General features: G+C 43.6%; 1 long non-coding RNA gene across 3 annotated transcripts; it reads right to left on the reverse strand.

Moving 5' to 3' along the window:
• Positions 1–25,307, reverse strand: LOC125332300. 3 transcript variants are annotated; one of them, XR_007206444.1, is made up of 5 exons: positions 25,221–25,307; positions 16,322–16,551; positions 8,094–8,220; positions 3,359–3,438; positions 1–695 (listed from the first exon to the last, which is right to left on the reverse strand). It is a non-coding gene; the product is annotated as an uncharacterized LOC125332300 (long non-coding RNA). The 3 variants fall into 3 exon arrangements; XR_007206443.1 differs by lacking the exon at positions 1–695 and adding an exon at positions 8,752–9,051 and having other exon boundaries at positions 2,373–3,438; XR_007206442.1 differs by lacking the exon at positions 1–695 and having other exon boundaries at positions 2,373–3,438.

Below are 25,307 nucleotides of genomic sequence, written 5' to 3' on the forward strand. Positions count from 1 at the left end.
TTCCATGCAATATTTTATGAAATTTCTTGCGTGTTCCTGAATTTCACACACATTTTTACAGAGATCTGTCATATGAAGGCCAAGCAAGAGAATCCTCTAACAAAGAAAATTAATATTCCAATAAACATCAGTGTCCAGTCTTGATTTCTGAAAGTATTTCACAAACACAAAGGGCCAGATTAATAAAATAAGATTTGCAAAATAGGGGCCAGATTAATTGCTGTAATGGCAGGAAATCAATGGCATAAAAATCAGATTCTCTTGCAGAAATCTTACAGAATTATTGTTTTCTTGGGCCATTTTTTATGGACAATCCAAGAACTGCCACCAGCTGTGATTTTCTTCAAATCCTTTGATAAAAGGAAGAAGTAAAGCCACAATTAAATAAATTACAATCCCTCTTATTGTTGGGCAAGCAAAGCCCTTGTGAAGGAAAAGGAACGGCTGCAGGAAGGTCATTGCCAGGAAGTATTTGAACACCATTATTCCTCCTCTATCAGTCCCTTCTGGGTGATAAGAGCGTCTTTAGACCCCTAAGTCAAGTTCCTCTTACCCTGATATCTCCAAGTGGTCACTGACATTCCTATTTTTCACGTCTGGCTGTAGGTTTGAGGTTCTCTCCCAGTTTTCTCTTGAGCTCTGGAGCCAGGACAACATGGTGGCATTGTCTGGTCTCTTCTCCATTAAAAATGAATCTTCCACCAACAAAAATAAAGGTGACTTTAAATATAAGTATGCAACATCCACATTTGTATTCAAATGCTCGTTCTATATTTACCAATGATCTATAAGTGCCTGGCTGGGCACATACAGAGAATGCAAAGCCTCCTTCCTCCATGAATGGCATCATTAATTTGGATTTAATTTTATTCTCACCCAGAAATTCATAGATAGAAATGTGTGTTTGGGCTTTAGGGCAAAAGGTAACCAAGACTGAAACAATTAATTTGAGATTTTTCTTTTCATTTATTTGTCCAGCTATTTATGGGGTCATACAACCTAAGATAAAGGTGAATAATATGAGTCCTGCAGTGGTTCATTCCACCTCCTCTTTGTCATTTTGCTGAGTTAAAAGGAAACCTAAATAACCTAAGGAATAACTTTATTTGGATTTTTTCCAGCTGTGCATTACAGAAATATTTGAATCCGTTATTGCTCCTAAACATGTATTTGCCTAAAGAGAGAGGTGAAATGACCCCACAGGGGGAGAACTGGGACACTGGAAGTTACCAGGAAGGGAATTCAGCTCAAAAATAGACTTGTAAATGAATTATCAGCACACAGCCCAAATACTGTTGCTTGTGGAACCACCACCTAAATCCTTGTTTCGTGAAGTCACCCATCTTCCAAATTCATTTTGATCCTCTGTTTTCACTTTGTCTTTACCTTTCAAAAACAAAATTTTGAGCACTTCCATGTAATAAAAGAACAATAAAACTTTGTCTAAAGTAGGGAAAATCTATGTCTAGTGCAGTGAAATATCAGAGACTGCATTTCTCAAAGCTATTTAAATAGCTCAGAAAACCCCACCTGACTGGGAACTTTGATATAAAACAAATCTTGTTTGTTAAAATAGGCTTCTAATGCCAAATTAAAGATGCCTGACTCAGAATTGTACACAAATAGAATTGTACACAAATAAACAGCTGGCTCCTTACTTGGAACAAAGGTTTTTTTTATCATACAGATATTATTTCTGGTATTGCTACTTAAGATGTGAATGAATTTGTCTTGCTGATTTGGATTAATGGGGGCAGCACCAGAAATATTTGCTGGGATGTCATTTTGGGCAGGGGGGTAAAAGCTGGGATGCAGGGACAGGCCAAAAATATTTGCTGGGATGTCATTTTGGGCAGGGGGGTAAAAGCTGGGATGCAGGGACAGGTTGAGTGCTGCACACCCTTGGAACCAACCTCGGAGCACTGCGAGTGCTCGGCTCTGCCAGCAGACATGACCACGAGTCCGATTTCCTCCCCTTTGTTCAGCCAGCAAATATGCAGCTGAGGTGGGACTGGCTGTGATCTAATTCTGCTGGGAGAGACTCGCAAATCTCCTGCCAAAAGAAGCAACGGGAGGCGTTGGTATCACCGAGAGCTGCTCAGTCCTCTGACAGTCGTGCAAACATCAGCTCCTTGAGTGAGGACCAAAGCAGGTGGATGTTGCCCCCAAAGTTTTAACAACTCTCAGGCACAAATCTGGAGCTCAAAGACACCTTTAAACCATTTGCTTGAAGTTAAACAAATGCTTAAATAATTTTCTGCATTTAAAATCCTAGAGTGGTTTGGGTTGGAAGGGACCTAAAAGATCATCTTGTCCCGCCTCCTGCCATGGGCAGTGACACCTTCCACTATCCCAGCTTGCTCCAAGACCCATCCTACCTGGCCTTGGGCACTGCCAGGGATCCAGGGGCAGCCACAGCTGCTCTGGGCAACCTGTGCCAGAGCATCACCATCTCACAGGTCAGAATTCCTTTTTCTTGAATTTTATATGTCATAATGTAACTGCCTAATAAAGTTTAGCACAAACAGAGTCTTCCAGATTTTGGTTGTGTTATCCACATAAAAATTCATCTCAACCAGATGTAATTTAGAAAGTGGAGGAGGGATTCATAATTATTGGTTACATCATCCAAACCTACTTGAGGAGCTGTTCATGAACGTCAGAGTTTGGCACAGATTTGGAAAATTTCATTTTCCTTTGGCAGAGGAAGCTGACTCAAAATATTCAGTGAATATTCAGATTTTCAAAGATGTTGAAACTCTGCAGCTCTTCCCATTTCCTTAGCAGCATCACAGGGTTTGACACAGCTGAGCCTCTGTTCGTTATCATTTATAGGTTTCTTTTATGACTCTCTTATTAAAAATGAATCTCTGTAAATGCATCTTCCAGAGAAGAAAATACAGCTTTACCTGTGCTCTTTTGGGGTACACACAAATCACTGCTCATGTCAGTTTACATGTCCTGTAACCCCAAACCACTGCCTGACTTCACAGCCTGGGCCAGCCTGAATATTGCAGGTCTTTCAGTCCCTTTATTATACAGCATGTTTGAAACCTGTAGTTTTATGAGAAAAATTAAGGATTTGTGCTGTGAGCCTCGTTTGATGCCCTGTGGATTTGTGTATGATTTTTACAGCATGGACAGGCAATCCAGCTTTCCCTTTAAGGAGGACATTAAGCCAAATTTCTGCCTCTGACTATTTTATGAAACATGTAGGGAGTTAATATTTAGGGAGACTTTGGCTCATTAATCCCATTTGACAGATGGATACACAGATACAACCCAGACCCAGGGAGTGCATAAGCCCAAAATCCCTAAGGAGAGCAGCTAAAATACATTTTGTGAGGAGCAGACTCACTTCTTCACAGGCAGTTGCAGACTTGCAGGTGGGATTTCACATGGACCATGGAGCTTTGGCTTCAGCCAGGAGTGGGTTGTCTGTACAAATGGGAAACAAAATAGATATTAAAAACGAGTGAAATGGGAAAATCAAAGCTTTCAGTAATTTCTAATTAGACCAGAAGAGATGATTGCGCATATCTAATAATCCTGCTCAGTGTGCCACAGGCTCCTCTTTGTCTGGGATGTATGTTTGGAAAAAAAACCCACCCAAACATTTTTACAAATGTCCACTGATAACTTTGCCTTTTTAGATTTCCATTTTTTTTCCCTTTTCATCATAATCAATTCTTTCTTTTCTATGATGACTTGATTATAAATATGGCATTTTGGCCATAGGTGACAGAAGCACTCTGGGCCAGATGTGCTGGCTGCCTGTGAAGGGCTTGGCCATAGGATGTTGGTGGTTTAAAGTAACAGGAAACCTGAGGAATATCATAAATCAGCCTTTTCTGACTGGGTTTCTTGTACAGAGTAAAACAAAATGAATTGAATAACTTAAGTATGTGTGAGCCTCCTGCCTACCAAATTACTGGGGGCTGCCGGTGGAAAACACACTAATTCGATGTTGGCCTCCAACAGAAAATTGTTAAATGAAAATTAGGTTTCAGCATTTTAACACAAAAATCAACTTGGAGTTCAGTGTTAACAGGAGCCTAAGGATTTAACTAACTGCAAGGAAAACAAGGAGAGACAAAATTCCTGCCTTACTAAGCCCCAGTCCTGAGAAAAAGCCTTTTACTTCTGGATCCCAACACGGCAGGAGGGACAAAGCGAGTACCAAAGGGTGGTTTTCTTTCTTTGCTCTCTCCTGCCATGGATTTCATAAGGTCATAGGTTGACATTTTGTACTTTTCCACACTTATGTTGACTTTCATTAACAATAAACAGAAGGTGCTGGGCCAAAGTCATCGAATCCGTGACAGAACGTTCGAAAATATGAAGCTTCCCACATTCAAGGACATCTGAAGGGGCTGAGCTCAGAGATCCTCTCCCCTGGTGTCCTGGCAGGGCACTTCAGGAGAGATATGAGAACCTCATCTGAGCTGTTCCCCTTCAAGGAGCTGTTTCCAACCCTAACTGGGGTTGAAGCAATCACATTCCAGGGATATTCCCGTGGATTAACCTGCCTATGGCAGTGCAGCTCCTGCTCTAACCAGCTAAAATAAGTTATTATGAATTGACTCATCCCAAGCCTTAATTAAAAGATGCTCTATTCTTATCATCCCCTTAAAGAACATTTTAAAACCATTAATTAAGACCAAAAATGTGGCCTGTTCCTCTCTCAGCTCTTCTCTGCTCTACTTAAACAAAATAACACTGAGAAACCAAACTTTTTTTTCCATCTAATAGCCATTCTTTTGGGTTTATTTTGAAGCAATAATTCTAAAAGTCTTTCAATCTCCTTTTTCTGACCATTTTGTGGAGACAGGCATGGCCTTGCATTCTTGTTCCCTGAAGAATGGCTCCCACATCAAGGCTTTAGCATCCACACCTTCTCAGATGCCCGTGCTTTCCCTTTCACAAACCACTCTGAAACAACTTTTAAATTTATAAATTAATGGGCTTACAGTGGATTGGCCCAAGTTTTACCATTTCCTCCACACTGGAGATGATTTTTTGCTCAACCTGGGACATTTTCTTCCCTGCAGCTTTTCTCCCTTTCTCCGTGGTGTTGCTACGTGATCTACTCAAACGTGGACCTCCTCTTATACTGAATTCTTATGGCTGAGAGGGCAGTTAATGCATTAAATATTAGAGAGAGCTCCTGCTTGAAATGCATCCTCAAACCAGAGTCCCGAGCCACATTTCTTGTTCTTTTTTGAGTCTATATTTTGGGTTCTGGCAGAGGGACAGGGAGCGAGCGTGGCGTGCAGCATTTCCCAGACTGTGTAGCTTGGCACCAGAAAATCATTTCTTCAGAGTTCCAAACCTGTCAGGATGCTCTCTCGAAACCGCTCCACATTTCAGACGTGTAACACTAAAATGTCACTTTTGGAGCCCAAACCGGAGTGCCTTCAGCTCTCTGACTGGCAGAAAACTGAAGGATAAACTCCAGGGAATTTCTCCTACAGCTGTAAACTTTCAAAAATACTTTACTGCTGCAAAAACCATGGAGTGTGGTTTAAATGAACAATATGCCCTCTTCATACCCCAGCAGCACCAAGAACACGCTTTCCACTTCAGTGTGAACAACCCAGCAGTTGATTTCTGAATTGTTTTCACCCACACAGAACAGGTTAAGCAGATTTTAGCTCATCACACAAAACAGACGAGATTCCAGACATCTCCAAGAGGAGGAAGAGATGATACAGATGGTTGTGCAGATGTTTGGATCCTGTTCCCTTAATGCTCTAGGCAGGACGAGTTTAACCTCCTCATATGCCTCACAGAAGACCAGATCACGGCCCTATTCCATCCCTGGGATCTCGGAGAAAGCCAAGTCTCCAGTTAATATGTTTATGTGACATTCTGAGCTTGGCTCTGCTCTGCCCTTGTGGGCCAAATCCTAATATGACCCAGTGCTCTCTCACATCAGCTGGAGGTTTGCCTGAATAAAGTAAAAGTAAGTGATGCCTCCAGGTTTCAGGCCAGGAATTTCATTTCACAAAAGCTCCATGTATTAGAAAAAGATACATCAGCTTCAGCCCGCTGCAGGGTCCTTGTTTTCTGGAACTTTTCGTGTTTTGATTTTTAAAAATCTGAAATATGAGCAGGCAGGTCTTCTCCCACCCCTGGGGCTACACCCTTCCCTGAACAAACCTGTGCTCAGCAGGACCTGAATCCTCCCTGAAGCATTTACACCTCCAGGGGCCAGAGCTCTTGGCACTCTGCCCTAATGTCATCAATGGAAAGTTTTCTCCTGAGATCACCAGGGGCTGGGTCACATCCTATTTTATTATGCAGAGAAGTTTTGGAGGCCTCAGCCCTGGAAGTGTCCAAGGCCGGGTTGGATGGGGCTTAGAGCAACCTGGGATAGTGGAAGATGTCCCTGCCCATGGCAGGGGGTAGGAATTGGATGAGCTTTAAGGTGCCTTCCAACTCAAACCACTCTATGATCCTATAATTTTATGATTCTATTTGCTTATGAACAACCCCCAGCTTTTATTCTGGTTTTATTTTAACTTTTACTCCTATATTCTCTCTCTGCCCTTCATTCAAACCAAAAAAATGACTGATGATTTTATAGGAACAATCCTGACAAGAAACCAGAAGGGCTAAACAGTCTTGGGAAAGGACATGACAGCTCTCCAGCTGAAAAAAGACTGCTGGAAAACACCCAGGCTTGAGGAAAAGGCTTGAGCACCAATTCCTGGTGAGGGTTGAGTGCCTTGGGTTTACCCGTTGCTTCCATGATATTCACACTTTCCCAGCTAATTCTGGGCATATATCCCATGTTTCCTAATGTCAGTGGACAGCTGGGGCTGCTGTGGGACATCTGGGCTGTCCTTTGCAGGGAACAGCGAGGAAAGTTGCTGGAGGACTCCCTGCCCCTTGCACGACACATCCATCCCAGTCCAAATCAGCAGAGAGGCCAAGCTTGACCCCACTGCCTGGCTGAGCTGCTTTTCGTTGTAAGGGGTAAAAACTTGAGGAGGTATCATAGAATCACAGGCTAATCAAGGTTGGAAAAGACCTCCCAGACCACCAGTGCAACCTTTGGCCTGTTACCACCATGCCACTACACCATATCCCGACGTGCCACGTGCTCTTTTTGTGTTCTTTGAATACTCCCAGGGATGGTGACTCCACCGCTTCCCTGGGGAGGATCACCCCTTTGGAGGGACCATGGGTGTGCAGGCCAGGGATGATTGTGTGCATGGAGATGTCCCTGAGGGGCTGGGTGCAGCCTGGCTCTGTGGCCTCTTGTGGGAAGATGTGTCCCCTTCCGTGGGGGTTGATTTCTGATCTCCCTGTCACCAGCACTACTTGACATAACTACGAGCCCAATGAAGACCAAAAATCAGCCAAATTCATCTGTGCTGTCAATCTTCTCTACAGATGTTCTCTGCAGATGTTGAGTCTCTGATCACAGTGTTTCAGTGCTCTAATTGTGCCTTCTGCTTTGGAAACACAGGCAAAGGAGTGAGTAATTACCAAAATCCCATGAATGAGCAGCGAGATTGCACATGGAGAAACTGAGAGAGAGACCACACAGCGAGGAGTGGGAGCCGTGGGATTAGGAGCTGGGATTTCTTTTTCTCTGTGCACAGTCCACGAGGCTGTGCTGCCCTGTATGATCTCATGGAAGAAGTATATTTTCCATCTGTGAGGAACTCCTCGCAGTATCAGCTAAGTGCAAATTAGTAGGATCATTAGCCACTCTTTGAGGGAGACGGCTGCCAGGAAGCCTGAGTGTATGTTTGAGGAAGAATTCCTAATGTCTGTGTGTCTGGAGGAGTATAAATTCTTCTATTCCCCTCCAGTAGCCTAATTAGATTTTACTCTGTTTATTAGAAGAGTTCAGTTGCTAGCTTAAGATGAAATAAAATCTGCATGATTAAGAAGTCACGAGCAGTAAAGCTTAGAGTGTGCTGTTAGAAACTTTCCTTTTGGATCAACAGCGATGAAATCCTCCAGTGTTAAATGAAGTGAAAGCAGGAGTGTGTTTAGATCCAGCAGCCAGGATCAAAACAGGGTGTCAGGGATGGAGGGAGGGTCAGGAAGGGGGTATCATGCCACTCAAATGGTACCTGAAATGGGAGGATTACTGAGGAAATTGCACTTTTAACCACAAAGCAGACTGGATCTTCACTAGAAAAGGATAGGAAAGATGCTCTTCCATCTGAAAATATGTTCTTCAGCTCTCCTCTCTTCCTTCTGCAGACACAACGATACATCAAGAGTCAAGAGCTCTAAAAAGATGGAGTAATATCTAGATCTAATTCTATTCAAACATCTCAAGCCTTTCAGGGGCTGATGGCCTTAGTGATGTCAAATAGCCTCCAGCAGTAGCTGTATCCATTATTTTTTTTTAAGTGATGCTTGGCTTTGGAATAAAAATCCATTGAAGACAACGAGATGCTCAGGGCTAGGATTAGATCCTTGCATGGAGAATGGTGAGCAGCCAAAAACCCCTGAGATTTTTGAAGCTCAGGATCTGCCCGTTTCCAAGATCTCTGTTGGCACTGAATTCCAGGCATGCATTCCTCAAAATTTCCTTGTATCGTTTTAGGAACTGAAGGCTGGGGAACCAGAGAAGAAAACCGATATTCTGTTTCCACTGACTTTGTTGGGAGCTACTCTGTCACACACAAAGCCATCAGCAACCTGCAACAGGGAGTTTTCCAAATGGTCTTTGAGTTGATGACCCCAAAATCCTACTGAAAAAATGCCACTGTATTCACTTACCCATAGGAAGACAAATGCAGAGGGTTTTTTCTTTCTCCCAGTTATCTGAGAAACTAAACTCTAATGGGAAACGAGGTTATTCTTTTGGAGGACCTCCAAGAGCTGTGTCTAGTGTAGGTTTTTGGTGCTGGGTGTACCTAAAACCTCTGAGTCCAGCCCACCCTGCTGGTAGGGGCAACCTGATCACAGAGATGAAATCCCATTCCTCATGGGTAATTTAAAAATCCATCAGGGGTAGAGTCAGGGTGCAAATCTGAGGACGAAAGTTGGAAGCCTGGTGTAGAAAGTAAGTTCTGGAGCCTAAAAAAAAGAAAGGAGCAAGCTCAGAGGAGGTGAAGAGTCAAGGGAAGGAGACTTGAAACCTAAAACCTTCCCAAAAAAGCAAAGGGATTTGTGTAACCCAAGGGACTAAAAGTACATTTTGGCCCATGCTCTGGTTTTCCTCAGCACGTGCCCAGCCACAAGAGCCCATGTGGTTCTTCTGTTTTCCCAAGTCTTTTGAAATATAGATGCAAGAGTCTCGAATCTCTGCACTTCCCTGCATTCCTGAAGAAATTGGCCCACCAAGTAGTTGTAATTCAGGATACCACCATACACCCACGTGTAAGATTCCTTAACAACTAGGCACATTTTTAGGCTCAAATATTTTAGAATTGTTTTCACTGTGCCTGAGCTGTAATTGGCTCAGCTTCCCAAGTGTTGGATCATCTAACTGGAGTGATTTTTGACTCCGAGCCCAGGCACCATATCAAAACATTTATCAATTAATCATAAAAAGTAACTAACATTGTTGTCCACCCAAGAAAAACTGTCACTTACAGACTCATGTATGTTATTCCTTATGAAAGAGCTGCTATATAGAAGTTGATTTCCTGCACAGACCAGGTGGAAAATCTGCTAAAGGCAGAGGTCAAATTTAGTTTAATTTTATACCCTTTGTTAAGAATGTTCTCCCTCTCTCTCTCTCTCTCACTCAAAAAAAAAAAAAAAAAAAGGAAAAAATCCACCCTTGTGTTCCTTTCCAAGTTTTCTAAAGTTAATTCATGTGGAAGAAAAAAAAGATTAGGATAAAATTTCAAATATTAAATTCAAATGCAGGATTAATGAGTTTTATTTCAAAGCCCCAGAGGTTGTCTGGAATTTAGGACATTTTTTTAGTAGCAGACACGAGACACAGCCAGATGCAGTCGTGTTTTGGACCAGCTCAGCACAAATTTAGCACCTTGAAGGAGAAATTTTATGTCTGTTTTGTAAAGCAAACATTTCAACTTTTCCAAAATCCCTTGTCCAAAAGATATTATTGTTGCACTGGATGAAGAAAGGGATTTAAACTAAGGCTGACTGGTTGCTCCAGCACAGAGAAATTGCCACCCCATCACCATCCCTGTAGGTGATGTAGGTCTCCTGCCCCATGCAACAGATCCATGTAAATCATATCTTTAGTTTTTAATAATGTGGTGCAAGCTAGATTAAAAAAAAAAAAAAAAAATTGAATCATTTCCTGAAACCAAATTCAAGACAGTCCTTGTGACACTCTGCAGGAAAGAGATTTTTGCAACTTGGTTTCTCAAAGAGCAGCAGGGAAGGGCTTGGCAGAGGCACAAACACCATTCTTCTCACGCCCTTCCAGCCAGCATGGCAAACCCAGGGCTGAGGGGCTGCTCCACTTCACACCCTCTCCCTGAGGCAAAACCCTTGGAGGCCAAACCCGTCCCTTTCATTAAAAGATTTTGTTCTCATCCCAAAAATTAACAGCCTACAACTTCCTCCCTGACAGGGCTGCTCCCAAGGAGCACCAAATATCAGTCCTGTTTCAGGTCACCAGAACTTGTTCAACCCGGAGAGAAATTCCTGTTTCCAGTCAAGTGATGGCTCAGGGAGGGCTGGTAACACCTGTGAAGCTCAGCCTGCAGATCCAGAGCAGGTGATTGGACCATGGTGTCTTTTGGGCAGCCAAAAGTGCTAAACATTGTCCTGATTGAAATCAAATGATGAAATTCCCTTTGAGTTCAATGAAAGAAGAAAGTGGCCAACATTTAGTTTAATATTTTATATATTAGCATTGAAATCTTGATGGGAAAGAACCAAAACCTTGCAATGAACACCTTTAAACATTGGAATCTTGTCTTAGAAGATTCCAATTATAGCAAGAAGAAAACACTGGAGTTTCAGTTTCACATTCTGGCTTTTGCTCAAATGGACATACCACAGTCTGTAAATAGACCCAAAAACTGAAAAATCATTCCAATTAAATTCCTTCCTTGCCTTAGAACTCTGACTCACCTATGGACAATCAATGGAATTAACATCAGCAGGTAATTAGGACCTGATGATAGGCAAGCTTCAGATGAATTATTCCATTTAGGAAAACACTCACAAATGATTTTTTTCTTATTTCTTTCTGGGATGAAAATCCTACAAGAACAGGTTTTCCCCCCTCCAGTACAGAACAAAAATAGTCCATGGAAATAGCCTCATCTCACAGTATTTGTGGTTTTGGGCCCCATCAAAATCAGTAAATGTGAAAACATAACAAAATATTATGCAAAGTAGCAAATATACTTTGAAACTCCTGAAAGTTTTGTCTTAGCTACAACTTAATTTTCTGGTCAACCCCAATTTTATCCCATGCAATCACTCATAATCTCATCCCATCTTGAACCCTTTCCAACACCAATGGAAATTTGGATTTGAAGCTTCATTTCCAAACAGATTTCTTGGACAGGATGGGACAAGGTGGATGTAATTGTCAGGAATTTCAGGTTGTAACTGCCTGGAGCTGTTCTGATTGCAACACTGAGCAAAAAGGAAGGGAAAAGCTGTGCGAGGCAGTGGCAGCTGCTCTAACTGCAACCACATTTCACTCACGTGAGGCCAATGCCTCTTCAGGTCTTTCGCATCTCTGATCTCAACCCCTGACATTTTCTTGGTGCTTTAAATTGAAAAAGTATCTTACAAATGAAAAATTGCACCAAAATTTGCTGAAGACTTGGTGTTTAACGGACAAAGCCTTGCTACATATTATCAGTGGCACAAGTCTATGCTTCATTTTTGGGTATGATAAGAAATGTTTTATTCCTGGATGCTGCTTTGCACGTATTCAATCCTTATCAAAACTGCACAGTTTGACACTTGCGCCCAAAAGTTGCCCCCAAATCTGTTGCATCACTCTGACCTATTGTCCAAGGCCGGCTAAACTGGAGACTGAGCCAAGGGACACGTTATCCAAAGGAAAACAGCAATAGCTGAAACGTATCTGAGGCACCAACAGGATGTGAACCCTTCACAACACCTTCCTTTGCTGAAAACGGATCATCCCAGCACAATGAAAATGTTGGGCTGTGATCCCACCCGCACCATGTGATCCCACCTGCACCTCCCAAGGCTGCTTAGCTGAAGAGATTGGATGGTTTTCCATTCTTGGCCTGGACTCTGGTGTGAAATATTCCCACAGCTGGATGTGAACAAAGAGCGACACATCCCAGTGACTGGACAAGAGACTTGAGCCAAGCCCAGGCCTGGGTGGAAGCCTGTTCCATGACCAGTTGCTCCACACCTGGCTCGGTGCTTGGGGATGTCCTACATGGAGCCGTGAGGTTTTATGGGCACTCCATCTATCATTGCAGCCAGGGAAAAAAAAATTTAAAAGAACAACAAAAATAATAAAAAGAAGATTTTTATGGGCCTAGGAGGAGCTAACCTGGAAATACCACTGGCACAAATAGAGCTGTTGAGCAGACAATAGCACTGGGGTATTGCCATGGCTTTGTTTACCCAAACGTGGCCATCCTTGTTGTGAGGTCCCCACTCTCCTGGTCCCCAGCCTGGGGAGCCTGTGGAACACAAGCGGTGATTGCCATGCTGACAGCTTTATTGCCTCCCTGACCTTGCTATTTTTAAGGGAACAGGTTATCTCTGTGATGTAATCAGGTCTTCCTCGTGCTGTTAGGTCATTCCCACTGCAGGGAGCTGGAGCCTTTGGTCCTCACTCACTTGGAATGCCAAGTCAGCTGTTCCAGGTGTCCAGGAGCTTATGGCACTGGTTTGACTGAAGGCTACTGAGACTGATGAAGTCTTCCATTTTCCCAAATCACTCAGAAAATACGGCTTTAGCTCCCTTCTTCAAACCTAGTTTACCCAAATTGATAGAGTTTAACCATCCAAATTTTGAGACTTGAAGATTTAAAGAACATCAGTGGGATCAGTTAAATGTGTGCTTGTGTTAGGAGGGGGAAAGTGCAACAACAAATTATAGTTCATGAGTGATTCTCTGGAATAAGTGCAATAAGTAAGTTCATGATAAAAAATGCTGTGGCATTTCCATTTTGAAGGTTCTCATTGCAAAAAAAGTGAACTTTACTTTGGGAAAACAAAATATCTCAGTGGTCTGAGTTCTACAAAGTCATTAAAGCCTTAATGTCAAGATGATCTTTCTGGAGAAGACACAGCCATGGTTTCAGAAAATGCTAAAAATTCGGGTCAAATTAAAAAAGCATTTACTGATTTAGTAACTACTTATCCAACATTCTCTGTATGTAAACTATTTACTGAGAATGATATGACTAAAATCTCTCTCCCATTCTAAAACTCCCGTCTCCTGTCCTAATTCCATGAGAAAAGGGACACCCACAGCAAAGGTTAGACCAGCTCTGTTAGGAAGCCTTTTTCCAGCTCCCATGGGAATAGAACACCTTTTCCAGTCTCAGCTGGAATGAGGAAATGAAAAAAAGATTAAAAATCAAGCCCTGTTTGATCTAATGCAATCCAAACACAGCCAAAGGTATCCAAGTTGCTCCAAATCATTTGACCAGTCCCTATTCTTGTTGATCCCAGTGTCAAGCTGGTTGTGAAACCCAACCACAAAACTGCCTGGAAGGTTTCCTTGGCTTCTCTCAGCCTGCAGGCAAACCTTGAGGGATGTGCATTAAAGGAAGGGGTGTCCCTCTCCTCCACAGTTCCTAGGGAATTGGAAAAATGGGCTTATGGGTCACTAAATCCCTCCTTTCCTTCAGAGGTGGTGGAATGGGGACATCGGAGACCTCCAGGAGAAGCCAGTGGGTGTAACCTGCACAGGGACACAGTTCCCATAACGTCACAGCAAGAAGAGGTGAGTTAGTGGTAAAAATAAATTCACTTTCTCACCAAACACCCTCCTATTTTTCCGAGTCCAGATAAGCAAATTAAAAATGATGTCATGGCTCCCCCAGGACACTGCAACACGCTGCCATTTGTCCAGCCAGAGTACAACTCCTATTAATGTGATATAACCCAGTAGTTGGGAACTCAATAGGAAAAACAGAGCTGGAATTTAATAAAAAAAACCCCACAGCTTTTAACTCATTGCCCTTAACATGCAGAGCTACTGTAAGTGAGTGCCTCAACATGAACACTCTGAAGACCAAAGAATTAAAGTAAATGCAATCAGCAGATTACTAAATACCAGTGGGAAATTTAGAGCTATAGAGAAAAATCCCAGAGCATTAAAGGATTTACTGCTTGGCATTGATGAGAAGCAAATCTTTGGATTTCCATTTCTATCCTTAATTAGCAACTGAGGTTTATTTTAGTCTAAACTAAGTCACAAAAGATAACACACCCTAAAAGAAAATAGATAGCAATGCAATAAACTTCATAAAAAGTCTTATTAAAAATTAGAAGCAAAAATAATAGATTTGAATGGAAAATCAATTTCCAGGACTTCCATTTCCTTTTGTTTTCTTGTCTTCCCACCCATGCTCAGCTCAGCTCTTTTCTAATAACATTCAGCTTTTTGCTACCGAGGTTACCAAGGGTGGTAACAAAGATAGCATTTGAAACCCAAAAGGGAGGCTCCCTTTTAGAAGGGACATTTTAGGAGTGTTCTTGCTCCTTCACAGCTTGGGGTTTGAAAGTTTGCTGTCTCCCTGCCCAGTTCCCAGGGCCTCTCACTGCAAATAGGATCTAAAATGGATGAGCCATGTTCTGTGTGGCCTCAGCTCTGAACAAAGCAGCTGTGTGAAATGGAGCGGTTTTTTATGGATTCTCTGGGACAGGGGAAAGACAAGGCTCTTCTGGTCAATGAGGAGATCCCTGGTTGGTTATCCTCTGATCCCATCCACCATTTACACCACTGGTGATGTGCTGCTTTGGCAGGGCCGTCCTGGTTTGCTGGAGCATTCCCAGCTGCCAAGATGCACCAGGGATTTGGTGTCTGGTCTCCTGACCTGGGATACAAACTCCCACGGCACCATTCTGAGCACAGCTCCTGCCATGGCTTCAAGTAAAGCTGTAAAATGTAAGCAGCTGCTTCAGAACAGGAAAAGAGTGAAAGTCTGGGAGCTAAATATGAAGAAATTCATAATAACAAGGCCAGTCCCAAACAAACCTCGTGCTTCAGTGGGAAAGAAGCTGTGGTATCATCTCCTGCTGTTAATCCCTCCCTACTTTTCTCACTTCCCCAGAGAGTCCAAGAATTCATTTGGTCCGCATAAAAATTGACTGTGGAGTGATCCAGAGTGTGATCCAGACCCACAGATCCATCCCTTCATGGCTTCATAGGCCAGGATTCAAATCAAATCCAGCTCCAGCATCAAACAGGTCATTTAGGCCTGTGAATCACCTAAGGAGCAAAACTCATTCAATCCCAGAAGTTGCCAAGTTGGTATCTAGCAGCCAAAAATTATTGGATGGCTTAAAAATGATTAATTTTTTAAAATGCAACTTTGAATTATTTTTATTTATCTTGTAGTTTGCAGTCCCTTGGGTTGAAAACTGGACACTTTTCGGACATTAACAAAGTTTTCATTGTGTGCTAAAATAATTAGTTGTGCATCTGAAAAGGCACTGATGGCAGTCATAGGATTGCAGGAGCTGAGCCCTTCAAATAAATTATCAAATACCGTGCAAAGTAAAGTTTTCATTCATAACAAAAAAGAAAAGAAAAAACCCCAAAACACAGCCACAACCAAACAAAACAAAACCCCACAACCCTTTTAATGAATTACTTAACAAGTGGTGCTACTTCAATTTATGGTCATTCATTACATCCTTGTTCTCAAGGCAAATCCTGAATGAATACAACTCGGAGGCACTGATGGATATCTGCCCAGCCCGGGGAGCAGCTCACTTTATCTCAGAGCCTGAGCAAAGGCTTGAATGTATTTTGGGTTTGTGACACCTCTGCTATCGCCAGGAGGGACAGTGCCAGCGGGAATGTGATGGATGAGCACGGCAGAGCCAGGAACTGGGACTTAGAGGGTGCCCTGCACTAGCTCAGGGACAAGAGACAAAGCAACTCCCTCCCTTGTTTTTTTAATTTGTTAAAATAACAGCTCCATATTCCCAGGGGCAAATGTCAGGAATAATTGCATGCAAATTGCACTGGAGCCATGCTGAGGCACCCAGTGCCACCCAAGGGCTCCTGAAGGGTTAATATCGAGGAGTTCAGTTAATTTACAACTGGAGACCTTTATCGTCTCCCCGTGACATCGAGGGCTCACATTTCCCACTTAATTACTTGTTCGGCAATCAGGCCCTCGAGAGATAGATGTGTTCTGTGTTTAGCCCTCGCAGCTGTGAATTGTTTATTTACTTATCGTCAGGCCGGGAATGGCTGCAATTTAAAGGTTCAGATCTCTGCTACCCTGAGCGGGACAGGTCTTCCTTTAAACACTTCCATATTGCCGCGGTGGAATTCCGCTGGAGATGCCCATCTTCTCCTCCCGTTCCGGGTAACGGGGCCGGCAGGTGTTCCTGGTTAGCGGCCGCTGGGGTTATTTACGCCAAACAGCCGCTGCCAAGTTCACAATCGGGACCAGAGATCTGCGGAGATAAATTTGGGAAGGTTAAAAAGCGGGCCAAGGAGATGAGGCGAGATGAATTCCAGTAACCCGGCTTCCGTGGAATGGCTCGATGTCTATCTCGGAGCTGGGATAGCTGAATCACGGCAGCTTCAAACAGTGGCTGCCAGCAATTCCTAGGCCAAATGGTGTAATTACAGTTTAAGCTGTCAAATGGTGACCAGATGGCTTTATCTTTCACACCAGAGGCCTAAGAAGTTGGTAGGTGTGACCTTTCCACATACCAATCCACCTGCAGAGCACACGAGGCCGGCGAGTGCCGGAATTCCCGGCGTTCCCAACGCATCCAGCCCTGGGCGCTGACACCCATCCTTGGCTTTGATAACTTTGGAGCCCAGCCGTGTAAAACCAGCAGCATCAGTTTTCACAAGGCTGCATCACCTCAAATGCAGCACCACCAGCAATGATGTGGGACCACTTGAGGCGTTGGACTTGTTGGGGGCTGGGACTGAATGAGCTTTGAGGTCGCTGCCAACCCAAATTCTGTATTTCAGCACACGAGGGTTACTGGGTTGCAAAGAAGGGGGGATGATCCCTGTTATTGCCTTGGGGAACACGCAGACTTCCCATCTACCCAGGAAAGAAAGAGTTGCGCAGGGCAAGAGAATCTCAGTTCCATAGCGGGCCAAAAAAGGACGTTTCAGAAGGAAAATTGGTGACGTTCCCTGCCAAGAGGGCAAAGTCAGAACTGTCTGATCATCCAGGAATTGCTGCTGACGTTGTGATGTGCCTGATGAAAGAGAGGATGGTGGCAGAACCAGGCTGGACACGTCCCCTAAAAATTCCCAAGGTAGTTGCAGGAGAGACTCCCTGGGCAAAGCCCAGCCCAGTTTCCCAGCAGAACCAGCTCAGGAGGTCGGGGGCTTGCTGGGGAATATCCCATGACCTGTTCCACCGCCACAGGCCACTTTCTCCTGCCTCCAGGAAAGCGCAGGCTGTTCCCACACGGAAAGCACAGAGCTTTGCAGCAGGCCTCAGATTAGAGCAGTATTAAAGGTAAGGACTTTGGGGTGGATATTAACCCCAGAGAATTCCGCCTGTGGGCAGGTGGAGGGGCTGACAGACATCAACAGCAGCAGCAGAGTTTCTGCCTCCGGGCTCTTGCAGCAGCCAACTGCTTTTGATTTAAAGAAAAGGCTTTCCTGTCCTGTGCTCTTATGAGAAACACACTTTTCTCCCAGTCCCAAGGTTATTTCTATCCTACAGATGAGGAGAAGGGGATGCAAGCTGACAGGGAACATGGTAAGGAAGGCTAAAGCACAGAGGTGCTGCTTCCTAACATTTTTTTGTATTATCATCACCAGTGCTGCAGGAACAAATTACCAATCTCTGACGATGGGACATCATTATGTAGTTTAATAATAATACGTAAAAAAAAAATAGATCAGGGCTTTCTAATCTTGAAAAATTATAAGAGATTTTATCGGACATACACAAAGAAACAAAAATGCAGATAATTCCAGAGCAATTTGGATTTTCTCAGAAACAGATCTACAATCATCTGTGTCACTTCGGTAAAGCCAAAGAAGGAAGAAAAGAGCCTCCATAGGTATAATTGAATTAGACAAAATCCTGGAATTTGATGAGAGATAAAGTTACCACTAATTCTCTTAAGGAAAAAAAAAAAAGAAAAAAAGGAGATGAAATTAAAATGTCAAAAGAGCAGTGAGCTGCTAAATTGAGCCTTCAGTTTTGGGTGCGTTCACAGTTGTGTTGGCAGCGCATCCGTGGACGCGCTGAAGTAAAAACACTGCAAAGGAAAAAGAAAACAACCAAAATGCAGCTTTTAAAAGGGCTGAAATGAACAGCACAGAAATGCTTCAGGATTTACAAAGGACCATTGCAAGGCAGAAACAAATACAAGCAAAACCTGGGCCAGTAACAGCCCAGTATGTACAAATGTGCTGGGGTTGGGATGAATCCTGCAGGCTGGATTGATGAGAGGGATAGCAAAGTCTTGGACCCAGCCAGATCAAACTGGCCCTCACCCACAACACAGAAAGTGGAGTGAAATATTTGTTTCTTCCAGTATTCTCCTATTTTTCTCCTTTGTTTTAGTTTTTGCTTCTGCTGACGCTGAGTTGACAGCAGCAGCGTGGGGGTTTGGGGCCGCGGCCGCAGCTCAGGGCAGTGGGGATTTTCAGAGAACTATAAAAATTTAACTCAGGTGAATCTTGCCCTGATTTAACAGACATAAGATGACAGAAAGCAACTTCTCAGCTTCTCAGGCCAGCAGAAGAATTATTGCAAAAACCTGTGGCAGAGAGATTGAAGGCAATGGGCACAAGGAGCTGTTTCGAAGGCGAGCGCAGAGGGGAAGGGGGAAGGATCCCTTGTGCTGGCTCCCCAGCCCTGCTACTTCACTCAGGCTTTTCCCACACTTAAAGGGAAGCAAAAAAGTTCTCTGAGAGCCTGAGGGAATCCAAGGAACAAGGTGGGCTGGGGAGGATGTGCCAGGATCCTGCTTGGTACCAGAATGCTGCCCCAGATGGAGAATGCAGAGAGACAGGGATGGCCCCACAACGATCTGACTCCCATATTATTTTTGTCCTAAGTACACAAAACTCTGGCTATTGAAATCAACTAGGAGTAGTATCATTCCCAAATGCCTTTTTTAACCCTGGAATTCGCAGCAGAGCACTGGGGAAGATGCTCTTCTGCCAGTGATGACGATGCTTTTGCAGTGCTGGGACGTGGGGCAGAGAAAATCCAATTTTCTGACAGTTGTTTATCACCCCCCCGCATTGCAAAGAGGTTTTATCTGTCTGGCATGGAAGATTTCCCAAACTGTTTTTATTAAGAGGAGTTTTGGATGCCAGCAATGAATATTACTCTATTACTGAAAGGAATCAAAAGCTAAAGTGCCTGCGTGTACAGTTAATCTATCCAAACAGAAAATGTTTCTTAAAAAATTACGGCACTATTTTTATAACAAACCTCAGCCAAACTCAAAACTGAATAAATAGAATGTGTTCTTTTTAAACCAATTAATTTTTTTTAATCCTGGGCAAAAAATACTTTCCTTGCTTTCATTCATCAGGTAATGCTTCACCCCCCATATCTGAGCGCAGAAATTTGCCTGTGACAGGATTTTGCCTTTCAGGGCACCGGATTGAAAGACTCCCAGGGCTGGAAGGTGGATACAAGGTTAGGTTGGCATCACAGCCAGCCTGTGGTTTCTATCTCTTTTTAACAAGCTCATGAATAAGGCAAGAAAATGCTTCAAAGGGGCCAGGAATGATGGGCAAGAGCCTCCCTACAGCGCTGATGCACCTAAATAAAGCATCAGGTCAGAGCCATAGGAATTTCTGTAGGATTGTACGAGGGATCTATTCCCACTGACACGCTGTGAAGGCAGGAACGCAGAGCCACTGTCTTTATGTTATTTAAAACTGGCCTGCATACTCATTACCACAATGTAATTATCATTAGGGCAGCTTAAAGCAGAGTTTGGCCGTTCCTAGTTTTTACTCCCTTGTTATTATTACGGTATACTTTAACTAGAAGCCCGTGCAGAACTTTTCCTGCAGTTTTTCGGTATTTATTTAGACTTGCACCGCTGCCCAAGACCACAATTTGAGTGTCCCAAGCCTCATCCCACGATCTTTCACTCCCTGAAATGCTGCGCATTTTTGATGCCGTCACGAAGAGGAGTCGAACCCAACAATTCACAGCCTTCGAGGACCCTAAAATGTGGTTAAACATTCCTAGAGGAGACGGTGATGAATAGGCAAGCAGGCTAACCTGACCCCGGGGGCTTACACATCCCTTTTTTGTTTATTTGTTTGTTTTTTTCTCCTGAGCTTTCCAGGAGTTTCAGCCGCGAGCAAACTTTTTTTTAAAAAAAAGCCATGAAAACGCTTTAATCCCTACAACTACGTTGCTCATTTGTGTCCGTGGTTTTTAAGAGGGGGTGATTCCAGTTGCAAGCTAGAAAAAAAATTAATTTAAATTTCTCCCCTCTGGTTTTCGTGTGTGAAAGAGAAACTCCGGGTGGGTGCTGTGCTGTTCCCCAGTGTTTGAGCGCTGCTTTTTCTGCTGCCCTGCTAAAGGTCAAAAGCAGGTAATGGATGTCGAAATCTCCACAGACTGGGGTAAGCTCGGAGCTTGTTGACTTTGATATCAGTTTTCTTCCACCCGGGGGAGGAAGAAAAAAAAAAAATCATTCCAGCTCCTCATTGATTTTTCATGGAAATTCACCAATTTCTCCTAGTTTAAGATCTGGTCTCTGATTTCGCCCTGATTATCATATCCCTCTGCCCCCCCAGTGAAGCCCTGCTTTGTTGCAGCTCAGGATGGTGATATCATCATTACTGCACGGAGCACGGGGGGAAAACCGCGGTGTGCTGGAGATTGGTGCTGGATGACAGGGGCTACCTCAGGAAAAAAACCAAACAAAGCCCCAAGTAAACACACCTCGAGAAAAAGGAAAAAGAGCGGAAAAAAAGCTGGAGAAAGCTGGGAATGGGAATGTAACGTGGCCGTGCCTTTGTGCAGGAGAGAACAACGGGCTCAGCGTGGCAGAATGAAGAAGGGTCAGATTTGAAATGCTCTTTTTTGGGAATCCCACCTCGCCCTGGCGGGCTTGGGTTGGGTTTAGCTCAGGGTCGCTCTCCCCCGTGGCCTCAGCCCTTCTGCTCTCAGCTGCAAAAGGAGACAGGGGTGGCAAAATGGTTTGGATTTCTCCAACTTTCCATCAAAAATGGATGGAATGAGCCATGAAAATTTATGGTTGTGTGTGTCCCAACTCTGCAAGGGGCAAAAATGACCTTTAAACAACCAAAATTTTAGTCTCGATGTTCTTAATTGCTGCAGAACTGGACTGGGATGTTCCCAATGGGTTCCCAAGAGTTAAACCCACTTTTTTTTTCAGATATATCAACATAAATGTTGGTATTAATTCACCCTCTTGAACTCCTGTGGATGTTAAAGGGACAGCATTTAAAACCTACATTTTAAAATAAATCTGGGTCACAAACACTCATTTTGTTATTGCTGGAGTCTAGAAAATTCATCTACTACAATGAAAAATTTTTATTAATTGTCATTGAGTCACACACTGAAATAAAATTGTTATGTGCCCACTACATTAAAAAAAATTGAAAAAAGATTTGAAAACATCAGTTGTCAAAACAAGCAGAATATTCCCTCCCATGGGAGAGGAGAGAGGGTCATTAAAAGAAGTTCAACACATCAGGCTTTGAACATTTGCTCTGAAAATTAATGCAGGGAAAGAAAGACACAGTAAAGAAGGCAAAAATTGGGAAAAAATTGTACTTTGAGAAATTTTTGTAGCCTAAAATAACTTATTTTTACTAGAGAAAACAAAAGAAATGTTTTAACATATATTTTGTCATTAATATGTGTATATATTTAATTATGAATATATCTTCACGTAACATTTCTGATACAGCTTATCAGTCATAATTCTGACAAATAATACAGTTATTATTATTAAACCTTTGTGAATCAGGAGGTTTTAAAGCCATTCAAACACAGTGCCTTGAAATTAAAATCCAGATTTAATTCTTTAGAACGTTTTCCCCAAATGAGGATAAATGTGGAGTCTGCCCTTTAAATTAAATGACAGCAACAAGTCGGGGGAAAAAAAAAACCAAAACAAACAATAGTAAACAGTTTGAGATTGATTCTGCTCATTGCAAATAAGGGGCTGGCTCTAATTTAGTTAATGAGATTTCACCAGTGTAAATTGAATTAGGTTCATTATCCTATGATTAAAACGATCTCTATCTTTGCAAAAAAAAAAAAAAAAAAAATTAACACTTGAAGGACTTTTTTTCTAATGTAACAAAAACTGCTGGAAGGAGATGTGAAAGCAGAACTCCCACAAAGATATTGTGAGCAGAAAAAATATTTTTCTTAAGTGATTAATATCGAGTTTTATTTTTTTACAATTTTTAATGATTTTTACTATTTCAAACTGCATCCATAATCAGTCAGGAAAAAAAAACCCCCAAACCTACTTCGTGCTATACACATTACAAATTTTTTTTTTTCTTATTTTCGCGTTTTCTTTGCTCAGCAGACAACACCCCCACAAGCTGTGTGTAAAATCCCTTTGCCAATGAGTGCAGCAAGACACGGCTGAGTTCTCAGGTGTTTGAACCTCTAGAAAACAGGAAAGGGCTGTGTATAATCTGCTCTGCATTGTACGGTGGATTGTTATGGTTTTTTAGTGTTGTACAGCACCCAATTATTTTGATAACGCCTTTAATTGGTTAAAAAGTGACAACACTCTGCGGGGGGGACAGGTGATGCCTTTTCCTGGTCTTAAAATCAAGAGTCAAACACGGTTAGAAGGGGAAAAGGGATTTTACCTTGGTATTTATTTTAAGGATCCTTAGGTACACCACGTCCAGGTCATATACATCGAAATGCACCCCACAATGCCCACCCCCAAAACACCGGGTATATCATTAGAGGTGTTACTAATTAGCAGATCTATCAAAGATTCCCCAAGGAGAGGCTCGAGTGAGCCCCCCTCCCCAAGGAGCCTTCCCCTGGATGGTTTTATCTTGGTTTACAGAATGTGTTCTGGAGAGGACCTTGGGCTCTGGGACACACTGATCCCTAAATACGAAGCTTCTAAAATGTTTCGTCTCCTGGCTGAACAAACAAGTCCAAGAATGCAGGCAAAGAGCACTGAGAATACAGAAGTCGTAAAAAGGTGTAACAGGGGTATAAAAAAAAGGTAAAAAGTCATCATGGCATCACAGGGGAGGGTCGCTTTTCCTCCCTGATACAGACACCGAGCCGATAAAATGATTAAACCGCCTGTTGATAAAGCAAATTGTGCTGTGAGTATCTAACAAGTGCTGAAAAGATAAATACGCTCCCAATGGCGAGGCAGAGCCGCGCTCTCCCTGTCCCACCTCCAAACTTCCAATGCCACCTAATGGAGAGCCCGCACCTCGCAGCAGCCCGGCTCTGCCCCGACAGCGATCCCGGCCGGGCGCTCCCAGCTTCCCAAAAGCTCCACAGAGCGATGGTTGCGATGGCGGAGTAACAAAACCCCGCAGCAAAGGCTGCACAAATATCTGGGTTGCCTCGCTGGATGTCAGAGCTCCGAAGGAGAGGCGTGGTCCCCACCCATCCCTGTCTCACGGGTGCGTGGTCCCTAAAGTGGGAATTTGGGGTTCCTGTGGGGTGCACGGCTCGGCTTTGTGATCTCCATGGAAATGCCGCGTTCCTGTGAGGCGGAAAACGCGGAGACGTGGCCAGGGTGCAGAGGGATGTGAAAATACGCCGGGATGCACAAATCCCTCTCCCTGAGGTGTGGTCAGGGCAGGTTTGCATCTCCCCCAGGGCGCGGCTCACACGTGGGGATACCGAGACCGGGGGCAGAGACTGAATAAATTTGTCCTTGTCTTAAACTGCTCATGCCGTGTTCTATCCGATTTCTGCGGCGCTGCAAACACCTCTCCGTGCGTGCACCTTCCCGGGAATGCTTCCACACCCACTGGGCAGCACTGCAGACATGCACGGTTACCTATGCACGCACATGAATATAGGGCTGAACCACTTTTAGGACCAACTTTTAGGACTGACTCCCAAACCAGGCCCTAATCCGAAGATGGTTTGAGGTTTCCCATTGAAGACGGTTGGAGATTCCCCGGTTAAAACCCCCTGGACTATCAGCAAACAGTTGGGATTTTGCTCTCCCCTGTCCCCCTTGCAGCTGAACAAAGCCCCATTCTCTCCGACCCGAATATATTTTCCTTTACCCCGTTCCTAGGATTTCCCTCAAATTTATTTCTGTAGGGCTGGATCCAAAGCTCCCGCTGATTTCGGGAGGTTTGGGGTAGGGCCATGCGCTTCTGCAGCTCCAGACTTGCTGCAGCCAGGGCTGAATCTGTGCTGATTTGAATGATAAATATCGGCCCCCACAAAAATAGTTCAGAATAGGGGCTTGGAGGAGGTTGAAAGACAATAATTTTCCATGAACTTTGCTCTGCCTATGCCAAGCTTTGCACCCCATCACCACCAATTTGAAGCATATTCTGGTATGGCAAGATTAGGGATAAAAAATAACTGTTAGAAAGATACAGATTTAGGATTGACAAGATTTTAACTGCACAGTTCTTGTGCAGTTTTTATGCTTTAAGCAGCAGGATTAAAGACAGTAGAGTTGGGAAGAAAATGCAAAGGGAGCTTTGCTGCTCTCAAAAAAAAAAAAAAATCGAAATAACAGAAAACCAAACTCAGACAAACCCCACAACAGAAAACCGAAGCAAATAAAGGCGAGTGGAACAGATTTCCGTGTTTACTTTTCTTTCTGCTGTTGGATCCCTTGTCGTAGCCACAAGAACTGCAAGGGTAGGGTACGGAATGGGAAATAAATGACAGGAAAAAGAAACAAAGAAAAAAAAAATGAAACAATTTAAGGCGAAGGAAGCAAACCCAAGAGCTGCAGCCCGAGGCAGCCGAGCAGCAGCTCTGCAGAGCCGCTTCCCATACCCAGGCTGCGTCCCTGGAGCCGGGGGAGCTCTGCGAGGCGGCAGCTGGGAGCGGGGAAGGGGATGGTGCAAACCCCGGGCTAGCAGGGGAGGAAGAGGAAGAGGAGGGGGGTTTCGGGACGGGGAGAGGGAAGAGAAAAAGTCCAGTACATACAGCTCGATGCGTCCACCAGCCCCCAGCCTCCGCTTCTCCTCTCTCTCTCCCTCTTAAGTCAAAAAGGAAATGCGGTTCTTTTTTTTT

This window comes from Corvus hawaiiensis, chromosome 12 (assembly GCF_020740725.1).
Source record: "Corvus hawaiiensis isolate bCorHaw1 chromosome 12, bCorHaw1.pri.cur, whole genome shotgun sequence".
Classification (NCBI taxonomy): Eukaryota; Metazoa; Chordata; class Aves; order Passeriformes; family Corvidae; genus Corvus; species Corvus hawaiiensis.